The sequence below is a fragment of the Kogia breviceps genome, chromosome 11, assembly GCF_026419965.1.
Source record: "Kogia breviceps isolate mKogBre1 chromosome 11, mKogBre1 haplotype 1, whole genome shotgun sequence".
NCBI classification, from domain to species: Eukaryota; Metazoa; Chordata; class Mammalia; order Artiodactyla; family Physeteridae; genus Kogia; species Kogia breviceps.
The window spans coordinates 90,368,416-90,393,084 of NC_081320.1; the positions used below are offsets into that span (position 1 = coordinate 90,368,416).

A 24,669-nucleotide genomic window follows, 5' to 3' on the forward strand; every position below is an offset into this window, starting at 1 on the left:
AAATACAAACAGATGGTAGAGTCCATTAACAAAGGGATATTTTGGCACAGTGACTTCATTATTGGCTTAGCCTTTGATCAAAAATACTCTAGTTCAACTTTAAAATAATTTCACCTCATATTTGTGTAGTAGTTCACAGATTCTAGTAACATTACCTCACATGAAAAACCAAGGAAATAGAGCAGGTATTGATATCTCTAAGTTATAGACAAGTAAATAAGGGCTCAGAAAGTGTGATTTGTTCAAGGTAATACAGATAACAAAAGGCCGGGATAGGGCTAAAACCTAGATCTGTGGACTCCGATATAGGACTTCTTTATTTACACTATAAGGCCTAATTTTCTGGCCTAATATCTACCTTTCCTAGTCTTGTCTGTATGCAGAAAAACAAAGATTAGTGTAATAGCCATCTTCCCAAAGTGAAAAAACAAAATGGCTCTAGACTCAACAATTTAATTCATCACACACATATGCATTTTACTTTAATATAGGAATGTAATAAAAGTAATTAGTTAATTTGATCTAGGTTTTCATTTGATGATTTTTATGGAAACATGAAGGTGATTTCTTGTGTGACATCTTTCTCAAACACCAAATGACAGGGAATTTATTACTGACATTTTAGAAGACAGGTACTTATTTACACTGGAGGCTGCAGCAGCCCATGTTAAATTGGAAGTAGAATATATCTTCCATAAAAAGAAAGGGCACAGTTGGCTATTCACCAGAGGGATTTAAATTTTTTAAGACTACAATACAGCCAAGGTAATAGTGGAATGTTACAGGTGTGAGAAAAAAAATTCCTTTGAGCATGCAGAATTTAGAAAGAAAGTGAGCAAACAGCTCTGTGGCAAATTGAGAGGGCTTATCACTCCTTTTCAGCAAGTAAAATAAAGTTATTATCCATGCTGAATTTTATGGTTCTCCAAATCTAGCACACAGTACTGTTGCTGACAGCCAAACTAGAAAGAGAGACTAAAGGTAATTAGCATGATATAAATCATTTTGGAACAAATGATTTGAATTAGCTATCCTGCTTTGATTTTTAAGTTATTGGTTTGGGTTCAGGTCATTATGATATGTGTACAAAGTTTATTTCTTTGATGCTCCATCTATGTGATATCTTAGAGAGTAAAACTTAGTTATTTTCCTTGAGAGAATGGTCTGGAAACAATTTTTTCTATTTAGTTCATTTGTTTTGTTTTTGCATTATACCATGTAATGCAAACACGTGGTCAGAAGCATTATGGAGAGACTGATAACAAAGACATTTAGGTGCTAACAAGACAAATCAGCTGATGCCTGAGCTCCTCTGTAGAGTCACTAAACAGACCCAGATGTACCAATTTGGACTCTATTCAAAGAATGACCTGTAATGACTAATCTGCCACCAAAAAGAGGAAAGCAAAGTCAGGTAAATGAATCCACTTTTATCCAACCCACAGAGAAGTTGCTTAAAAAATGACTGGCGATGGTTAGATTGTTAACTATCTTAGAAGTTCAAAGTCACTGTCCTCTAAGGTTTGATCTTGTAATTAATGTCTGCATAGATTAATCCTATCTAGAGGAAACACACAGAATATAAAGATAATGTGAATTTATAAACACAAACATATACACACCCTATTAATGAATACATCCCATGAGACAAGAGTAAAATTTTAGTAACTAAGATTTATAGCTATATTTGTCTGTGAGCTTGTGGTAACAGATGTGGTAACAGATGGAAATAGCAAATTAGTGTGCGCATTCTTTTTTTTTAAATGAGAAATGACATTAAATCAAGAAAGTCAGAATAAGTGACCCATTTTAAGTGTACTCATCTAGGTTTCTATGAGGGTATGCTAATTATAATAATACATCTTCCCTAAAAGAAAAAAATAGCATCACTTAAGTGAGATCCCCAGTGGTGAGATTATTTACAGTTAACTGGAAGAACTAGGAACTCCAGGAGCCAACCTGAAAAATCTTCCTGCATCTCTCCAGCCTATTCCTCTAGTTCCCTTTATGATCATTGACTCTCGTAGAAGTGCGTACACATTAGTGGCTTTTCTGTAACTGGTGATTACTGACCTTCCATCACTGGCAAGGCTGTGACAACTCCTACTAAGAATGAGGTACTGCTTCACAGTGGTCAGACCCTAACTCCTTGATAAGAATCAGTGCCCAGGAAAGCACCACATGTTCTGTAGAACTTCAAAGTAAAGTGAATGCATTGTAAAGCCCATCTGCTGTCTGTTTTACTAGTAATTACATATTTTTCTTTATTTGGTAACTGATATTTGTTCTTATAAATCTACCAGTTTCAAGTGAAAAACATCCAAAAAGATATGGAACCTGAGCTATTTCTTCTCTCCCGTGACACTTGCGATGCCTTATATGCCATACAAAGGATTTGAGAATGCAAATAATACAATCTATAAAAGGAGAAAATGTTGAATATACATTCAGCAACTACTGACATGAGTTATTTGATATGTGTCCATCTGCAAAATTAAATACATCAGTAAGGTCAGTTGGTTGAAAGGGAATCAAGTTGAGCACGAGCTGTGTATTGAGAGGAAATGGGCCAGTTGTGGAGGGGCCACAGTGAGGAAGGGTCCCAGGAACACAATGTAACAAGGCAAAGGATCAAGACAGAAAAGGTCAGTATATGCAGCAGATGGGTCTCTCTCTCTCTCTCTCTCTCTCTCTCCTTCTCTCTCTCTTCCTCTCTCAATCATGAAAACATATAAATAACATATTTTCCTGCCCCAGATCCAAGAGGAACCATGGTGGGGTACAGATAAAGCCACTAAGCCAAGATAGGTAGTGGGATGAAAGAAATAGAAAATAGCAAGGAAAATGTCTTCCTACTGACCCAAGAGAAAATTAAAACTTCCGACACACAAACTGCATAAGGGCTTCCTAGAGATCAGCAGTACCATATGGTGATTCTCAAAGCTGAACTCATCACCCTTGTAGAAAAGATTAAATTTTCATTTGGGGAGCCAGCGAGGAGGAACATGGGACACAGCATGTTGAACTTCATAAACTATAGGAACATTATAAACCACAACTGCTTTTGGTCTGGCCCCTCCAGAACTCCCCGGTGGGAGCCTGCCTTCACTGGGCTTCTGAAAACAGGAGGAGGGGATTATGTGTAGACAGTCAGTGAACTTGACAGAAAACGTCAGCTTAAACCTGACATGTTGGAACAAGACCAACCCACAGAGAGGGAGGGGTGACATCCCAGCTTCCAACACCACTGCCTGATAATCTGAAACACCCCTTTCCCCCTTTAACTCTCAGAATTTCTGATTGCAGCATTCTTGGCCTGTCCCTGACAGAGAGTCTCTTCTTGCCCACGCTTAAGTCAGACTTCTCTGAATCCTCTTCCCAACTAGACCTCATATTTTAGACTTCCATGTCCTTCTTTGCATTACTCAATTTTAGCAAGAATCCTATCACGTCGCTTTAGCCAGAACACCGCACACTCAGTATCCGATAACCCTGACCTGCCTTCGGCAAGAATCCCATTTAGTCCATTTAGCCAGAATCTTTCCCTTACCCCCGATGGTTCCCACTAGTAGTTTTCCATCCACAGGCCCCCTCTCTGCTCCTTCGTTATGAGTTTCCACTTTTCCTTTTTCTATTCAGAGTTGAGCCTAATTTCCCTCCCCTACTGCAAAACCCCATCGCAGGAGTCCCTATACCTATTGCAATAGTCTTGAATAAAATCTGCTTTATTGTTTTAACAGGTGTCATAAGTAATTTTTTCTTTAACATCTTCTTTATGTTAAAACTTTGACACTGCCCACCCCCATGGGAAAAGGCAACAATGGCTGCTGCCCCCACCAGCAACCTCTCTAGGGTTTTATGACCCAAATCCTCCTGAGTACAGTCTCTATCTTTGAATCCGGCAACCCAACAATCAAGGCCTTTTAAGACAACACATTTGGATCTCTACAAAGTCATGTCGTTTATTTGGTATTGTTTGTATGTTAGACTAGAAGTCCTTAGACAGATCATTTATCCCAGCACAGGCTATACTTTTTAAGAGACTCAAAAAGAATATTATTGAAATAGGAAATGCAATATAATTGTATGTAAATCTCTGTGCTCAGTGGAATATGGTGGAAATTAATAAGTGATCTTTCTGAGCACCTGTCTTTTGCAAATGTGTTTATAATAATTGTTAAATCAATCCAAGGACTATCATATCCAAAATGGTATATTAAAGAGACATTCGCCCCCCCCCCACCCCAAGGAGAATTGTTATACTCCTGCAAAGAAATCTCCTGCTCAACAAAATTATTTATGGAAAAAATATTACTTTAGGCAAATTTCTCTCAAAAACCATAACATTACTTTCTGTGATAGTCATTTTAAAGGCACAGTAAGCAAAGGATTCACAGTAATGGGAAATTAGTGAAATGATAACTTTAGCATAAAAAATGTTGCAAAATGATTCTAACATATTGAACATTTAAATGTAAACTTCTTTAGGCAATTCCAATTATAAGGATTTTGGAAAAAATATTATTCATGTATATAATTCTCAAAGGTTCATTCTATTAAAAATATAAAGAAATAGTATGTGTACACTTGTGTGCAGATATCTTACATATTCACATTAGTAAATAAATATATAATAAATTCAGGATTTGTGTCTAATTTTATTTTTAAAAATTTCTCTGTTGACATAATCACATGACAGTATTAGGCAGCACTGCTTAGAATAAAAAAGTAAAAATCATGGAAACTAGAGAAACTCTGCAGAGTTATTCTAATCATGACTCCCTGACTCTAAAAAGTAGATACTATCTTCATTTCACATAACAAGAGGTAATAATGTAGCCTTTACATAACCTGGGAGACAGACCTGGCCACAGAGGCTGGTGTGGGTTCAGAACCAATGATATCAATGTCCTTAAGCGCGCCACTCAAGATGTGGGACCTGAGCTAGTCTCACTGCTTGAAACCAGGAACTGAGTGAGTAAGAAAAACTGCTGCCAAACAGGTGAGGCTATACCCTATGCAAGCTACCCAGTGACCAGGAATGAACCCAGCTTTTCTTAGCCTCTGATACTCTCAGTGTCACCAACATGGCATTAAAAGAGCTAGCTCTAGACTAAGGCCCAGGGACTCAGTTGAAGCAAACATAAATTGCAAGGTGAGTGATGAGCATGGAGGAAGAGAGGGGGAAAAAAATAATCCTTCTCAAAATCAGCTCATAAATCAAAATTCTAACACAAGTGAAGTTTAAATATAAGAAAGATAGCCAACAACGTCAACAATTGGAACATTAGTTTACTCAAGAGGTAGTAAGCTTTATACAACAATCTAAATAATACTATGAAACAAGTATGTAGAGTGTTCTCTTAAATAGAACAAAATGTATAGAAGAAAAACTGACAGAAATAAAACAAGAATGTGTAGATAAATAACCAAGTAGAAAGTCTGAAAATGAAAAATATGTGTGTAAATTAAACTCAGGAAATGGGATAAACTATAGACTAAACACAAAGATAGAGTTAGTGAATTGAAAGAGAACTAATAAATCCATCCAAACTGGGCATGGAGACACAAAGAGGAAATGATTAAAGTGCAGAATCTTCTCTAGTTCTACTTAGGGATGTGTGTGTTGCTTGGTTCTCCTCATGTGTGGCAGCTCTCACGTTGCCCCTCTACCCTACCACATCCAGAGCTCTCACCTTTGTCCCTCCTCAACTCACATCTAACCCTTGAACACCGAAGAGCTCAAAGTCTCTCGTTTGCTTGTCACACATGCTCCATCAGCTAGAAGGTTCTAGAAGGGATTGGGAGTCAGTGTGAATGCCCAAGCTGAGCAAGGGAGCAGAGAGCAGACCCTCTTGGCCCTGTTAAGGGAGGCCTCACAGAGTAGAGTCCAGAGCTCCTGGGAAGTGGGTGGGGGCATGGTATCCATCCAGCCTTTGCATCTTCTCACTTGGTGTTTAAAGTTAAGGTAGGCAAAAGGGATGGCTGTTGGGCTGTGGAAGGTAAGAGGTGTGACTGGAGCTGAAGAGAAGACTGTGTCCCTGTTCTCCTCAAGTGCTTCCTCTTTCTAGCTCCTTCCTTTAATGTGCTTTTACAACGATCCTATTTCTTAGCCTCTAGCTAAACTAATCAAGTCTTACTCTGGGAAGTATCGTCGGGCATCTCTCGGACAGAGGGGCCAAGGGGGGTGATGGCGCCTGAGTGACAAGGCTCTGTAATCCGGAAAGAAGATGAGGGGCTTCCCAAATCCGTTCTCCTCTTCTTGATCCAGATTCCAGGGAGCCTTGTTAACACTGGCACAACGTTAGCAGTTTGGGCACCCACAAACGGCCATACTTCAATCGGCCTGTTGCCATTCTGTTCCACGAAGCAGCCTGGCTCCACAGAAAAGCTGGGGTGCTGAAGTCGGAAGTCCTGAGTTTGGGTCTCAGCTCTGATATACACCCCAGTGGGACCTTGGTCAATCACTTTCTGCCTCTGAGACTCATTTTTCCTGTAAAATGAACAATGAATTAAACCATCCCTAATGATCTCTCTCGCTACCAGCTCCCTCAGGCTCCACCAAGCAAAAATAATGTTCATTGACTGACCATCTTGGCTCTTACATTAGTCAGTTAATCTCAGTGTGCTCAACTGAAATGGCCATAACAATATCTGTCTCATAAGACTGGGCTGAGAACCCAATTAGGTAATTAACTAAGGTGACTGCCTAGAACATAGCAAGTATTCAATAAAATGGCAGGTTTCACACTTATATGTTGATGATAAAGAGAATTAAAATCTTGTTTCAGAAAGTTGTGGCAGAGGCTCCTCTAACCATTTGGAAAGAAGAGATACTTTAAATTGACCAGGAACTTTGAAAATGAAGACCGAAGACCTGGATTACAAAAGAGGGACACAAAAGCAGCACCAGCCCTATTATGGATAGACATGCATGAGGCAAGTGGTTCCGTGTGGCTCAGATTCAAGCAGCATGTCAAGCACCCCTGAACCGTGATTCATAGAGACACATAGGTAGAGGAAGAGAAGGGGTTAAGAATAATGCCCTGCAGGGTCAAGTTTTTAGGCTTCCCAAAGGGAAAATTTTTGTATTGTCTATCAGTTGTATCTCTTTTTTCCTTCAGTGTGTGTGTAAATATATACACACATGACATATACTATTATATATATTATACTAACATATAAATATACTGATATATATTATATATATATATTATGTCAAATATTTATTAGTACATAAATATATAATTTCCCCTTTCTCTATCTTCAAAAAATCCAATATTTCTATCTGTCTCCAATGTTTCCAAGTCCGGTCTCTGATCTGGCTGATTTCTTTGTCTACAATCAATGGGTATGTGTGAAATAAACTAGCACAACTATGTAAAAATAATTTTACAAGACAGCAACACTTTTCCCTCACAGCTTTCTCTACTGCCCCATCTCCTGCCAAAATTAAAAACAACACAAGCACATACAAAACCTCATGCCTCACTTCAGTGAAAATAAAACTAGGCTTCACAATAATTATACAGAGTAAAGTGTCTTGGGTTTTTGATTTATTCATTGTGCTAGAAATGTTCTTTCAGTAGTCAAACAAATACAATCTTTGCACCCCGCTCTTTATTGATCCCACCAAAAAACAGGACTAATTAAGTGTGGATTGTGAAACAGAAGCCATCTTGTTTCATTTGTGAGCCTAACATAAGAAATAAAGGCCACATGAGATGTTCACATGTCTCAAACTAGGATTCTTTGATTCTTGTACATTGGATTTTATATACTCGTACTAGAAATAAAGTATCTTATAAATAGATATCAAGAAGTTCCAGTCTCCCTGAATGTTTGGTGAGCTGCTCTCTGATATCTGCTTTCTTAATACATGAGGAGAAGAAAAGTAAATATTTCTTTAGCATATACTATGACATTTTCTTAAATCTTGGCTGCAAGTTTTATTCTTTTTCACATTAACATGTTTCTAAAATCAGAAAGCATCTTCACAGCCAACCTATTCATTTAAAAGTCCTTTTTTCACTTCATCTCCTTGCAAATTAATAAATTGATTATATATATAATCTATGATACCTAATATAGAAAATGTGCATTACAACAAAAACGATCACATATGTTATTTTATTTAACCCTGTGAAGCAAGTATATGTATCTTCATTTTATAGAGGAGAAACCAAGATATAGCATGCTTTATTAACTTACCCAAAGTATTGATAACTCACACAAGGTGTTGATAAATTACCCAAGGTCATACAACATATGTGGGGGCATACCTGATGAAAACCTACTTTTGTCTGACACCTGTTGCAGATCTCCTGCATTATAATGTGGAGAGAGCTATAGAATAGATTTCTTCCAGAAAGACTGCAGCTGGGAAATCTACCCTCTGGAAATAAGAGGTCCTGTTCTCTACCCCTTTTCTTTGTTTTCCTCAAGTATAAGTCACAGTTCTCCAGAGAAATAGGAGATGATAGATAGATAGGTAGATAGATAGATAAAGAGGAGATAAGTTATAGGAACTGACTCACACAACGATGGAGGCTGAGAAGTCCCATGACACCATCCACAAACTAGAGACCCAGGAAAATCTGTGGTATAATTCTGTCCAGATACAGAGGTCTGGGAACAAAGAGCGCTGATGTCCGAGAGCAGGAGAGTTGGACGTCCCAGTTCAAGCAAAGAGAGCAAATTTGTCCTTCCTCCACCTTTCTGTTCTATCCAGGTCCTCAATAAATTGTTCAATGCCCACCCGCACTGGTAAGGGTTATCTGCTTTACTCAGTCTATTTTTTTTTTTTTTTTTTTTTTTTTTCTTTTTGTGGTATGCGGGCCTCACTGTTGTGGCCTCTCCCGTTGCGGAGCACAGGCTCCGGACGCGCAGGCTCAGCGGCCATGGCTCACGGGCCCAGCCGCTCCGCGGCATGTGGGATCTTCCCAGACCGGGGCACGAACCCGTGTTCCCTGCATCGGCAGGCGGATTCTCAACCACTGCGCCACCAGGGAAGCCCTACTCAGTCTATTGATTCAACTGCTCATTTCTTCCAGAAACACCCTCAAAGACACATCCAGAAAAACTGTTTATCAGACCTCTGGGTATCCCTTAGCTCAGTCAAGTTGATGCATAAAATTAACCACCACATCTCATTACCAAAATTAACCAGAAGATTATAAAATATATTCAAAGGGATTTCAACTCATTCTCTAAGTTTATATATTATTTCCAAGTCAATTTTTTTAAACTGTTGGTCATTTTATTGTTTGTTTTTTAACTGATCAGTGAGACAACTGGGAACCCAATGACTACAAACGTCCTGGAGAATAAACACTGTGCTGCTGCTGTAGAATGCTGTGGCAGGCCTCTGACAGCTTCCTTTGACTATATTTTAGACTTTGCTGGTAGGAAATTAATTGATAACATTGCACCATAATCCAGGCGCTAAGAAGACAGAACAACATCTGTTCAATCTTATGGTTCATTTCTATTTGGGTACAAACTGTTTCCCACTAGCAGCTGCTCCTATCAGTCAACTCTTTTTCCGGAAATCAACTAAGTCCATAAACATCCCAAAAGGCTCATTTCATTCCTGCTGATGTTACTACAAAGCACAGTGTGCACTAATTGGCTTCATTAATTGAGTAAACATGGGAATGGAATGTCAATAATTCACACACAGGGTTTGTGGAATAAAATGATTGTTTAATGCTAGAGATCTCAGTTTTCCCTTCCTCACTGAGAAAGCACGCGAAGCACATTTGCAGTCTGTGAATCCAGTTTTGCAAGATGTCCCAGGAGAACCCAAGCGTGAAAAAAATACCTCTTCCCTGCAAGTGTTAGGCTTCATCTAAAAAAATAAAAATAAAAGTAAGTTGATGGTTTGGGGCCAATTAGCTTGATAAATAATTATCTAATCGATGTAAATATATTCATCCCATGTGTACACCAACAAAATGTCACTTAGTCCTTTGAAAGATCTTATTCAATTTCAATATTTATAGGGTAATCTAAGGAGGAGAAAAATACTCAACTAAGCTCTCCGATTAAATGTCTGTGGGTCCTGGGCACATATTATCAGGGGCATGGGGGTGGAGGTGGGAGAAGGAATTTAGAGTTTTGAGCATTTCAGGACTCCCGGGAACAGATTCATTTCCAATTTTCATTCCCAATGAGAGCCAAGATTCAAGGTTGAAAATCCTCCACCAGGAGAGATTATTGTATTGATTCACAATAAGAAAAAAATTCTTCTGCTGAGCCTATGATGTAGAGATGGAGAACAGAGCACTAAACACCACTTGGGATAGGTTAGCAGAGGAAAGCCTTCGAGAAGACATATAGCAAAAGAGATCGGCTCGAGCTGCAGAGCTAGTGGCCAGGAAGTATGAGTGTAGCCATGCTTCCTGCCATCCCTCAGGCAGAGACACAGGGACCGTTACCTCCCTCTTTCTTTTCTACTGGGGCCAGCTCTATAGCAGGGCAGAATTGAGGTCTGGAGAATGAGCTGAATAAAGAATCTTTCTCTAACCAAAGAATAGGTCTGTCCACTCAGCCAGATCACTGGCCATGGTGTGCTCTTCCTTTTGGACAATTCTGACTGACTAATATGCATAGTCAATACTCACCAGCCAATGAATACTCTAGATGCTGAGCTAGGGCTGTGTGTTTCCTGTTCAGTTTCCTAAAACCGGATGCTCCAGCTTATGGAGATTACTCAACATTGCTGTCATCAGACCCGCTTGTCACATTCGCTGTTTGTGCCTTTAGCACTAACTTAATAAAAGACATCAGAGACCCATGTTTACAAGAGGGATGAGGAATTTTTTTCCCTATTAACAGCCTTTAATCCACAAGAAAAGCAAAATTAATCATGAGCTGGAGATGAATAAAAAGCTCTGTTATCTTCCCTACATAAATATATTTAACTTTGGTACTTAAATATATTAAATATTTAATTAGATTGTATAGAATACTTTAAATTACATATATTAATTTTAATACATTAAATGACTTGCAGTTAGAAAAAGGAAGATAAATCTTTATTCCAAGAGATAGCAAATAAATACTGAATAAACAGTAAATACTAAATAAATACATATAACTTAGAGTCCCATTGTGATCTGATACTGAATAGAGATAATGATCTGGAAAGACAGGTAAGAAGCAAAAAGTTTAAAGTGGGGAAGTAAGATTCTTCTCCATAAAAACACTAAATGGCAGATGATACAGGCGCTGCTGGAGGGCTTGGAGGCCGAGGGGGCCCCGAGATAGGAGGCTGAGGTAGTTTACGTGGAGGCTTTGGCAGCATCCCGGGGCTGGGGTCGAGGACAAGGAGTGACTCCCTGTCATCAACCTGGGCAGCCTGGTCAAGGACATGAAGATCAAGTCCTTGGAGGAGATCTATCTCTTCTCTCTGCCCATCAAGGAATCTGAGGTCATTGACTTTTTGCTGGGGGCATCCCTCAGGACAAGGTTTTGAAGATAATGCCTGTGCAAAAGCAGACCCGTGCTGGCCAGAGGGACCTGGTTCCAGGCGTTTGTCACCATTGAAAATTACAATGGACATCATATGGGTGTCAAGTGCTCCAGGGAGGTAGCCACTGCCATCTGTGGGGCCATCATTCTGGCCAAGCTCTCCATCGTCCCCATGCAGCGAGGCTACTGGGGTAACAAGGTCGGCAAGCCCAATGGTGTCCATTGCAAGATGACTGGCTCTCTGTGGCTCTGGGCTGGTGAGTCTCATCCCTTCACCAGGGGCACTATCATCATCTCAGGCCCTGTGGGGCCGGTATTGACGATTGCTACACCTCTGTCAGGGCCTGCACTGCCACCCTGGGCAACCTTGCCAAGGCCACCTTTGATGCCATTTCCAAGACCTACAGCTATCTCACCCCTGATCTCTGGAAACATGCTGTTCACCAAGTCTCCATATCAGGAATTCACTGACCATCTTGTAAAGACCCACAGCACAGTTTCCTTGCAGAGGACCCAAGCTCCAGCTGTGGCCACCACATAGTTTTATATGAGAAAAATAAAGTGAATGGAAGCTGGTTACAAAATAAATAAATAAAAAATAAATAAAATGGGGAAGGTAAGAAGGAATAAAATACAGAAGTAGGAATCAAAATAGATACAAAATAATTTTTTAAAATGACAGAGGAGAAGAGATCATAAGAGAGAGAATGGAGAAATAAAGAAGCTTAGGGACTTAAGGAGAAAAATACCGAGATAGTTTAGATAAAGACATGCAGAATAAGATTAATGGAGCCAAAGGGAGAAGGAGAAATGTAGAGTGAGCAATAAAGAGACAGAACAATTAGATTGCTAATGCAATGAATTCCTGCTCCTCATCACAGAGCCAGTTGCTGACCTGCACTACAAATCTTTAAGTATTTTGTCACCTCACTGCTCTGGGAAAAAAATGTTATTGGGATTTGAGTCATTATTTATACATGCAACAAATAATAATTAGTCTCATGGATGAGGCATTGGTCCAGGCACTGGGCTGAACATGATAATGCTGATGCCTCATTCAGTTTATTTCCTAGGGTGAACACAATTCAATCTTTGTGGAGTGTGGTAGGGGTTGTGGTGATTATGATTGGCAACCCCACCAAATACAATGAGGAAAGAGAAGTTCCCCAAAGAAAATAATGTGTATCTATGTGTATAAAGTCCCACTGGGTGGGGGTGGGGGCAGTGTTTGCTGATTAAAGCAACAGAGGTCCAATACAGACTGGCCTCATGTCTTATTTTATAGAAATCAATCAATCAATCTGAAATATTTTACCTAGATAATTTAGCTACTAAGTGTCTTAAACAGAATTTTAACTCAGATCTATCTAATCTAGTCAATAACAAACAATCTAAATTCATATCATTAGAGTCCCATATTAGAAGAAATAATGGCTGATAACTTCCCATATTTGGAGAAAGACATAGATAGATAGGTAGATAGGTAGATAGATAGATAGATAGATATAGATAAGATATAGATATAGATACATACACAGATTTAAAAAGCTAATAGAATTTCAAGTAGGGTAAACTTAAAGAAATACACATCATGGCACAGCATAATTCAATTCTAAACACTGAAAACAAAGACAGTATCTTGAAAGCAGCCAGGTAGAAACAAGGTATTATCTTCAGAGAAATACCAATTTGAATTACAGATTTCTCATCTGAAACAATGGAGGACAAAGAGAAGTGACAGAGTATTTTTCAAGTGCTGAAAGAAAAGAACTATTAACTGCAAATTCCATATCTTGCAAAGCTATTCTTCAGTAGTGAAAAGGGAATAAAAATGTTCTCATGTGAAAGAACTCTGAGAATTTTTTACTTAACAAATATACACTTAAAGAATGGCTAAAGGAAATTCTTTAAGCAGAACGGAAATGATAAATGAAGGAATCTTAGAGCATCAAGAAGGGAAAAAATGAAAATAACCAAAATATGACTAAACATAATAGATTATTCTCCTGATGAGTTTTCTGCATCTTATTTGAGGACTGAAACAAAAGTTATAACACCATCTGCATTAGTCAGCTTGGGCTGCCATATAAAATACCATAGACTGAGTGACTTAAACAATAGAAGTTTATTTTCTCACAGTTCTGGAAGCTGGAAAGTCCAATATCAAGTTTCTGGCAGGATTTCTGATGAGGACTCTCTTCCTAGCTTATAGACAGCCACCTTCTTTTTATGTCCTCATATGACCTTTCCTTGGTGCTTGCCTGTGGTGGAGGGGTGGGAGAGGGGAGAGAAAAAGAGATGGAAAGCTCTCTCATGCCTCTTCATCCTATTGGATCAGGGCCCTTACCTTATGACTTCATTTAACATTCATTACTTCCTTATAGGCTCTATCTCGAAACACAGCCACATGGGGGTTAGGGTTTCACGTGTGAACTTGGGGTTGGGGAGGTGGTCACAAATATTCAGTCCACAATACCATCTGAAACTCAAGTTGATGATATTTCAGTAGTGGTGATGGTAAAAGGATCTAGATGGAAATGAGGTTTCCATGTTATAATGCTGATGTTAATAGACTGTAATACAACAATATGAATATTGTAATATGAAGATCAACCACTAAGTAAACTATACAAACAATGTACTCAAAAGCACTACAAACAAAGCAAAACAGAATCCTAAAAAATGTTCAAGTAAACCACAGGAAAACAGAAACAAAACAAAATACTAAGCAAACAAATAAAAAATGGAGGAATAAGAAACATAGGAACAAAAAGAAAACAAAAGTTAAAATGGCTGACTTAAGCCCTGATGTATTAATTTAAGTATAAATGGTATAAATAATACCAATTAAAAAGCAGAGACTGGCAGAGTAGATAAAAAAAATAAAAGCAGCAAATATGAAGTTGTCCTTAAAAAGGTGGGGAGGTCCTTAGCTGGGTGATGATAAAAATGGTTTAAAAAAAACACAATATATGGATCTAATCCAATCTATGCTCTAACCTCTGCCCTATTACCTTCTAAAATCAATTTGATTATGTCTTTTGATAATTAATATACTGGATAAAGGCTCAAACTACAACTTGTACAACTTGTACTCTGCTGTGTCAACTGGTAGTACCTATCACCTTAATAGATAAAGACTGAATACCAAGGCTGTTCATAGATGACATTAAGGCACTCTACTGGAAAGCAAAACTTGAGGCAGTTGTTTGGTTGACATGATATCCAAACACAACCGATATGACAGTGTTTCTCTCTCAATTGCCCAAGAATAATGATTATTTCAGAGTCTGACAATACAACTTCAAGATTTTCATCCTTCTCTTCCCTACGAATGTGCATCAGCATGCTAAGAGCAGTAAACATCAGCCTTTGAAACAGCTCGCACCAGTGGTCAGCATGTCTGCAAGGGGACAACATGAGAAAGCCACATGGCAGATAATCTCAGGGGAATAACAGCACCAGAGATATCCAACAATATACAAGTGAATTTTTCATAGTTTTAAATTACGAAAGTTATTGTTATGACCCATGGAGACAAAGAAAAGAAAACCAAATCATTACTGTGATCACTTCATAAATTTAGAGCATTTTGTGGCTTTCCAAAGAAAATTTAAAATAAAAAAAAAAATATTCCAAGAGAAATATAAGAATTTTTCATGCTATTTCTGTATACATTTCCAGAAGAAAACTGTAACTTCTGATACTCTTAACAAAATAAGGTGGTTACCTAGAAGTTGTCGAAAGGGCTTCTGAACCTAGAGGTTGTGTAAAGAAGTAATAAAGTACACTAGTGGGAAAATTGAAAATAATTGTCAAGGAGCCTCGAGATTCAATCCTAACTCCACCTCTAACTCACTGTGAAACACTGGACCAGTCACTTGTTCTCTCAGGACCATGAAAAAAATCACAGTGAGGACATTCTGAAAATCAATGGATAGAAGTGTCTTTTGATACATCAGGAGAAAATGCTTATCAAAGCATTTATATTTTTATAAGAAAAAGCAAAGCAAAAATAGGTATCTTTTCTTCAAAGGTCCCCAGAGCAAAAAAAAAAAAAAAAAAAAAGTACGATTTTATGCTGGTGAGGCAGGTTGGAATGTGCAGTGGCAGGTTTCCTGATGGGCAGTTTCGCAGTGAGCTGAGAAGTGGCCCAGAACTAGAGCCACAGATGTTCCCCACAGGAGGCCTCCAACCACTGTGTGTATCAGAGGAGGTGTATTTCTAGAGATTTGTATTGTTTGACAAGAGAAAAGGTAGTCTCCTCAATCAAAAATGAGTCAAAGCAATAATATTAAAATATAGAAATCAGGGCTTCCCTGATGGCGCAGTGGTTGAGAGTCCGCCTGCCAATGCAGGGGACGCGGGTTCGCGTCTCGGTCCGGGAAGATCCCACGTGCCGCGGAGCGGCTGGGCCCGTGAGCCATGGCCGCTGAGCCTGCACGTCCGGAGCCTGAGCTTCGCAACGGGAGAGGCCACGACAGTGAGAGGCCCGCATATCACACACACAAATATATATATATATATATATATATATATATATATATAAATCATGTAGTTCTTCCGTTTTCCCCACCCCCAACATCAGGTTTTCTAAGAGACTGTTTATGGTTTTCTGAAGGCTAAAGAGAAAATCAGTGCCTAAAATCAGATTGAAAAGGCAAGAGTACGTTTTCACTCCCTATGTTTTCATTCCAAGGTTGGACCTGTTAGTCATGTTCAGAAGTGGATCATAAAAGAAAGTTAATTTCAGCAAGGCTGAATTCTCCATCATTGGTTATTGACAAGTATGTGTTTTTTATGCTTCTCTAAAGTGAAAGAACTGTCCTTCCTCCAAAAGAAATCAGGGATATTTATTTTGGTACTGACCAAATCTGTTAAAGTAAAAACTAGCCATCTAGTAATTAATACCATCTTTCCAAGGCTATTTTTGGCCTTGAGAGTTTCGATCAAGTGTAGATCCTAAGATGCAAGAAAAATATTCAATGTAGGTGGAAAAAGGTGATTCTGGTTGCATCTCTACTATAAACCAGCCGAGTGACCCTGACCAATCTCTTAGCTTCTCAGTGTAACACATCTTGTAGTTTTGATTAAATATGGGCTGTTGGAGAAATCCACCTGGGAAGTCTGAGAATCACAGCTTACATTGCAACATGAGACATAAAAACTATTCCAGCAAAGATGAAGTCTCCTCCATGTCTTGTTGATGTGGAATGATTAAGATCTTTACTTAGCCATGCCAAATTGTCCTCTGAAATGGAAGAGAGACTCAGGTCACCAATGGAGAACTATAACTGCAGGAATTTCAGATTGTGCGGTAGGTGGAAAAGTATTAACATACAATGACAACGTGTTTGGAAGGTAGCTATCATACCAGTTTTACAGATGAGAAAAACTGTGCTTCAAATGGCAGAACCAAGAGTAAAATACAGACCAAAGTGACCACATTATTTCCTGAATATCACACTGCATCTTTCTACTTAGGTCCAAGCATAATTACCAGTAATCCGTGAAAAGATTGATGAAAATCCATTTTCTAGCCAAAGAAATGTACAGCTAAACAGATTTAGTGGGGAAAATTGTACTTGTAAGGGAAAATAATAACTGGATTGATAATAATTATTATTTGATCTCTGTTAATATGTAAGCAGGTGACCACACTATTTAAAACATCCAAATTAAGGAAAATAAATGTAGCTCCCGGAGTTTTATAGTCTGAAAGAAAGATCTGGAATGTGGATCAATTGTCTTAATAAATAACTTCTTAAAGAGGAGGAGGAAAGCAGGGATCTGGACCTTGAATCAACTCCAGTGATACAAGTCTCTGTTTAAATGTCTCCTCTTCAGAGAGGGTGTCCCTTATGACCACCTACACAGCAGCCTCATTATGCTCTATGGCCTTAACTGATATTTTTCTTCAGAGAAAAACAGTGCAATTCTCCTAGATATCTATTTACAGGTCTGTCTTTCCCAGACAGGTCCTTCATGAGGGCAAGGACCTTGTTCTGTCTTATTCTTTGTTAGAGTCTCTGCCCTAGAAAAGTTCCAGGCTCTATAGTTAGTAGTTCATTAGTACTAGTGAAGTGAATGAGTGAATGAAAGAGACTCACTTTCTCCCTAGGGGTGCACTACTTGGAAATAGAACTTAACAGATAATATTTCTGCTGCCTCAATCCACTATGGATTGCATTTTTTCCCTCAGCATGGGAAGGAAACTTTTTAAAAAAATGATTATTTGAATTGGTCTCTAAAGACAATTTGAAAATTCGTTACCTCCAACCTGCATCAAATCTATAGAATCCATGCTTTCACTGAAATGTCTGATTTCCTTTTATTCTTGGCACTTCTGGGAGTTGGAGATGGAATAGACATCACTAGCTTTACGCCTAATAAGTGTTGGTATAAAATGGGGAAACTTAGGGCAGATAGAGCTAATGTGCCCAGAGTCCAAGATGGATCCCATTCCCAGGAGGACAACCACTGCCCACTTTGGTGCCAGCTTCTTTCAGAAAGCTGTACCAGTAGCAAAGAGCTTGTCAATCATTTTAATAAGACACACACTTTATCATACTCTTCACTGTGAATGCAAGCCATCCCCTAGTTTCCACAACCTCACACAATACTCTCTTTACCTCTGAGAAGATGCTCTTGTAGTACATGGATAGTTCAGATTCTACAGGCTGTGTTTTTAATCTTCTGACTGAACATGCCTGAGAGCTGCTTTGGAAGAGGCAAGTAGGTTCATTTGTAAAAACTATAACAATTCAACGAAAATATTTTTTGAAAGAAGAAAAACATTAAAAGCCATTGGGGCTCAATGTATTAAGATAATCCAGTTCAAAATTGAAATGTGCATAAAATGTTCCTTGGAACTCACATGCTTTTTTCTCAAAATAAATTTGGACCCTTTTTGGCTTCCCCAGAACCATCTGGCTCCATTTTCTTACCTCCCTCTTCACAGCCTCTCCCATGTGAGAAGACCATATACTATATCCTGTACAGTACAGTTAGTTGTGTATCAGTTACATACACAAAAGATTGACTTAATAATGCCTTTCTGCTTTCGCTGTTTTTAAAAACAAACAAATATCGAGCTAATGCTTAGAGACCTCTCTGCTAGATACAATTTGCCACCTCTTGACCACTCCCACTCACACACATTTCGATCCCTCTCATGGCCTGGATGGTTTTACCTACTTTTGTCACCCTGTCCTGCTCTACAAAAAAAGAAACATACCGATAATAATAAGCCTTCACTTTTAAAAATGAAAAGTCCTCCAAAAATGTAGTATTTGGTCTTAATACATGAAAGTGACATAGCTCAGTCATATTACTATCCTAACAAGAGTCGATCACATGGAAGAGATGAGCATTTTAATTTGGGAATGTAAGAGGTGAGGGATTTGGAAGCATGAAGTGATTGGAGGTAAAGATCGAAGCCAGGACTTGGGATGGTACAGCATAGAACCCCAGCACTCTGCGTGCACCAGGAGACAAGTGAGAATTTAAATAGTGATGGTAAAAAGAAGATAAAAAATAAATATTCCCTACTGAAAAGTAGGCTGTGGCAAAGAAGGAAGACCCTTCTTTCCCCCTTCACACTTGTGCGTTCCCCTGCTCTGTAAGCTTGCACAACAGGCTCCCGACTTCCAGCACCCAGGTCTTAGGTACCCCTATTAGGAGACAAACTCAGTTATATTGTGGGCTATAGAAATTTGTAAGAGCTACCCTGGAAACTATAACCTACACCACTTCTATGGAGATATACTTTAAATATTCCAAGAGATTCAGAAAAAGAAAAAAAGATTTAAAAGGAATCCTTTTTTTTTTTTTTTTTTTTGCGGTACGCAGGCCTCTCACTTGTTGTGGCCTCTCCCATTGCGGGGCACAGGCTCCGGACGCGCAGGCCCAGCGCCATGGCTCACGGGCCCAGCAGGTCCGCGGCACGTGGGATCCTCCCGGACCGGGGCACCAACCCGCGTCCCCTGCATCGGCAGGCAGATTCTCAACCACTGCGCCACCAGGGAAGCCCCAAAAGGAATCCATTTTAAAACTATTTACACACTTCCCATCTCCAGACCTCAGAAGTTACTAAATCAAAGGCAAGGCACAAAACGCAATTGCAGAAATCCAAATATGGCCTGTGACATATATGGTATGAAATACATGTGTGACACCACACTTACTTCAACACGTCATTTAGTTCACAAGAGCAAGAGGAGAGAAGTTTTTTTTTTTTTTTTTTTCCATTACGCGGGCCTCTCACTGTTGTGGCCTCTCCCCTTGCGGAGCACAGGCTCCGGACGCGCAGGCTCAGCGGCCATGGCTCACGGGCCCAGCCGCTCTGCGGCACGTGGGATCCTCCCGGACCGGGGCACGAACACGTGTCCCCTGCATCGGCAGGCGGACTCTCAACCACTGCGCCACCAGGGAAGCCCTGAGAAGATATTTTATGTCCTCAGCCTACCTCGTCTTAATCAGGATTTCTATGTACCAAATTTTTACTCATATTTAGATGACATGAAAATTTAAAAACTTTATTTCCAAAGAAGCAACTGAAGCAAGAAGAAGGTGGTCAAAAAACAAACAATAACTTTAAATTCAAATCAGCATTCTTCATTCTTTAAAAAATTCCAGAAGGAAGGCATATGTTTTAGCAGAACAGCTTTGAGAAACTCAGTTGCCCACGTAAGGCAAGCACTGTCTTTGTTCTTTCCCCTTTAATTTTATTACTAAAACTAATTATCCTGTCTGAGCCTAGGAAGAAAGAAATCTCTTTCCATGGTATTAATCCAAATTTGTTTCCATAAAAAGTATGTTGGAGGTTAGGACAATTTGGTGTTATGGTTTTGTATCTTTACAACATGGCATAAAATACAAAGTTGTAAGATCAAATTTATTAACAAAAAAAAACCACTGTTAATGTTTAAAACTTAATATGTTATTAAAATAAGATCATTTTCAATCTCTGTGACACATAAAAAGTGCAGTCTTCTGGGCATTTTCCCTCTCCTTCCATTCCAACTAAAGTACATACTCCAAGTCGGTTTTCCTATTTTTTTTGAGGAGATAATTAAATACAGCACTTCTAGGTTGAAAGGACCTATCATTTTGCAGACCTTGATATGGTGCCTTTCTCAATTTCCCATTAAAATACTCACTGTAGGGGCTTCCCTGGTGGCGCAGTGGTTGAGAATCCGCCTGCCGATGCAGGGGTCGCGGGTTCGTGTCCCGGTCCGGGAAGATCCCACATGCCACAGAACGGCTGGGCCCGTGAGCCATGGCCACTGAGCCTGCGCGTCCGGAGCCTGTGCTCCGCAGCGCGAGAGGCCACAGCAGTGAGAGGCCCACGTACCAAAAACAAAACAAAACGAAACAAAACAAACAAACAGAAACTCACTGTAGACAGTTGCAACTTTGAATATTGAGGATATTAGGCAACCAACCACTGTACCCATTTATTCAGGTATTAGCACATATTTGTTAACATCTGCTGTGTGTCAGACACTATGATGGTGATACAGGATCCGAATACAGGGTCAGAAAGAAACAGTTAATGCTGTCAGGAAGTTCACAATCTAGAGAAAGGAGACAGACCCTAGCATCTCGGGAGAAGGTCTGGTATATCTAGTCAAAACATAATTGAGGAAAACCCATGTTCTGAAACAGTCCAGTTCGGCCAGCTAGGAAATAGACATGATGGTAATTCAAACTTCCCTTATTGTCCTAGCTTCTATGAAACTGAAAGTCAGATAGCTCATCCCCTATTAGCATAGGTCCTTATTTTAAAAACCAGAATTTAAAATATAGGTCTCCTCCCAATCTATTAGAACTTGACATTCACTTGCAGATTTGCAACTCTACTGGGCAACAAGATTTGTGGTGGAAGAAAAAGTATCTTGTGTGGTCATGGATGGTAGAGAGCTATAGGTGAACTCTTGATGTGAGATCAAGAGTTGTAGGTTAAAGCAGAGCTATAAATTGCCTCAGATACATTTAGCTACTCTTAACTAGGGGGCTGTCCACCAGGTGCATTACAATGACCTGGGAAGCTTTTAAGAGATATGAATTCCAAGTCCTATCTCTGGAGATTAAATTCCAGGAAAGATCACATGGGATCTGAGTAGCTACATATTTTTAAATTTGTCAAGGGATTCTGATGAGCAGTCGGATTTGGAAATTACTGCCCTGGAGATAAACATTATTTTCCAGAGTAAGAAAATTAAGCCATGTAGGCAGTCTATCAGAGCTGCACAAGATGAGTAATGGTCAGACACTAAAATTTGGCTAAGGGCTTCACACATTAATTAAAGAACAGGACTTGGGTACCTGTCCAGGGTACCATCCCGGACAATGCAACTTTAGACTCATCCATAGCACAAATGGTTCTTTCAGGCACTTACCCAATCTCTAATCTTAAAGTTATCCATGGTCATAGACTTCACCAAGATGGTCTTTCTTATATTCACTCAACAAATATTTATGAAGTTCCTACTATATGGAAAACAGAATTTGATAATACAAAGGTAAGTTGGACATGGTACTAGTCTTCAAGGAGCTTACAGTCTAGTAGGGAAAATAATGAACAGATACATTACAGGGAAGGAGTGTAGTAGCAATTCAGTGAGTGAAAATCATTTCCAGCTTACAAACTGAGAAAATCATGGAAGCTTTGGAAGACCCAAAGTTGAGCAGGGTCTTGAAGGATGGATTGGTTGTGGTCTCAAGGAGAAAAGAAGAGCATTCCAGGCTGAAAGAACTTTGTGAGAGAGAGAGAAAGCCATAGATAGGGCTAGTTGAAGAACAGTCACCTTAGATTGCTTAAAAGAAAGGGCCACAGATTAAAATACGAAGAAGCAAAGTGGTGAAGAAAGATTGGGCCCAGACATGGGGTAGGGGACAGGGGACAGAGAGAGAAAGGGTCTTTAATTCAAGGCACAAGAGTTTGGATTTTTTCTGAACACTAAGGGATCGATTATTTTTTTAGACCAGTGTGATGTGTGAAACAGAGCTAAGCTTCAGGAAGATTATTCTGGTAGTATATATAAGGATCTTGAGTAGGAAAAGAGAATAAAGAAAGAGAGTCTAAGTTATAACCATCGTAGTTTTTCCCACCCAAGATCAAGTGAGGTCTTGACATCAGGGATAGAGGAAAAGGAATAGTTCCAAGTTCATGTACGGTTTCTCCTATAATATAAGTTGTTATGTGACCTTGCTCATTCCCCAAGCTCCTCAGACCCTACCATTGTAATGAGTTACCTCTTAATTACCTGACCTGACAAACGCCTTGGTGGATCTCCCTTCCATTCATTGGAACGGGCCATGCATTAACTAGAGCAGGGATGGGATTGGGGGTTGGGCAGAATATGATGCATCAAGGTTTGACATATATATTTTGAAGTGTCTAACCAACATCCAGGAAACCGTCTGTTAGCTGCTGAAATACGTCTCAATTTTCCATTAATTAACCATTCCTCTAGAAGGGTAAAAGCATATTACTAACAATAATCTAGCTCTATCTGAAATTGTCTTTATTTCCCCAATGCCACTGCCCTCACTCACAACACACATCCCAACAGAAGTGTTACAGTACTTGGTAGCATTTGGAATGTGATAAGTTTGTTTTCTGAAATCATTACAGAGCATCTGGTCAAGCCAGGACAAACAGAAGCCACAGAAAACAGAAAATAATACAGACACGTTTTGTGTGTGTGTATGTGTGTGTGTGTGTGTGTGTGTGTGTGTGTGTGTGTGTTTCCTAGCTCAAATCATTTAAAACCCTCTTGTGCAAAATCAGTTCTATCTCAAAAACAGCACTAAAATTAGGAAAAGGGGTTTGTCCACCCTAGGTCAGAAGTTCAGATCTAACCGTCTAGAATTTGAGTTTATAAACGTTTGGGTCTTCCAGAGCTCAAGACATGGCAGCTTGTCCTCTTTCCCTAATTCTACTCAGCCATACCCATTTCTTCCTGTTGAGTTCAAATGGGAGGCCATCCAACTTCATTATAACCAACTCCTTCTTGACACCCTCCACACACACACACACACACACACACAGATACATAGACAGACAGACAGACACACACATGCACACACACACACACACACACACTCACAACCATCGATGTCAATGCAGCTTAAAATATGAGGATGAAGTCCAAACACTTTCTCATCTACCTTCATTCACCACAGCTATCTTTGATATATTGTCCAGTGTAGGGGCTGAATTTTAAGGTAAATTTTGCCTATTGAAAAAAGAATTTTTTTTCTTGTTCTTAGTCTTCTTGGTTAGATTCCTTCTTTAAATATTAGTACATGGCTGTGGGAAGCAAAGAAATATTGGTTTAGCAAACAAGTTCTTGCAAGATTTTATCTATGCCATCACAATGAATAATAAACATAATTTTCCTTAGCTTGTTCCCACGTTCAAGAACTTCCCACATATATTTTGAAAATTGATCCTCACAACAGCTCTGTGAGGTAAACAGGGTACAAAATCCTATCGCCGTTATTCTGATGGCCTTTCCCCTGTAGGAAGATGTTACAGTCTTAATTTCCAGTTTGCCTCAATTCTCTGGTTAAGTCCAGTTAAACAAGTGGTTTGAAACTTTGTTGTATTCCAGTATGTTTTTGGTTTGAATGACCATCCGAGAGGTGGTCTGTGTAATTTGAGGGGGTGCTACCCCTCCCCTGCACTGGGCTTGGTGGAATCATTGCTGGTCCGTGGTTTGCATCTGTGCAGAGAACCGCAGATGGGCAGAATCTCCAAACACAGGAGATTTTAAGGACAATTTCTCCAATTTCTTACCCACAGTAAGAAATACTGCAAGGGCCCTGCTGCACCTGAACTGTACATGTCTGTCTCTACCAAAACAGCCTCTTTGATGTGGAATTGTGTGCACATCTACAGGCTCATGCTCTTCCTTTCTTATTCCCTCTGTTCCATGTTCCCTTTTTTTTTTTGAGCCTCAAGCATGGATCTATTGGATCATAGCCCATAGCACAGCTGTGGAGCTTAGTGCATGTTTGACATGGGGGAAGATACTAGAGACTGTGGTCACAGTGTTTGAGACATTTTTTCTCCTCTCTATACTTAGCATTAAACTTTCCCCTGAGATTCAACCCCATATGCCCAGTTCCTACCTAGACAGTTTCTTCCAGATATTCAGCATCTTCCAAGTTGAATATATTACC

General features: G+C 39.4%; 1 pseudogene; it reads left to right on the forward strand.

Moving 5' to 3' along the window:
* Window positions 1-11,213: 11,213 nt before the first annotated feature.
* LOC131765248 (small ribosomal subunit protein uS5 pseudogene) lies at window positions 11,214-12,016 on the forward strand (annotated as a pseudogene).
* Window positions 12,017-24,669: the final 12,653 nt, after the last annotated feature.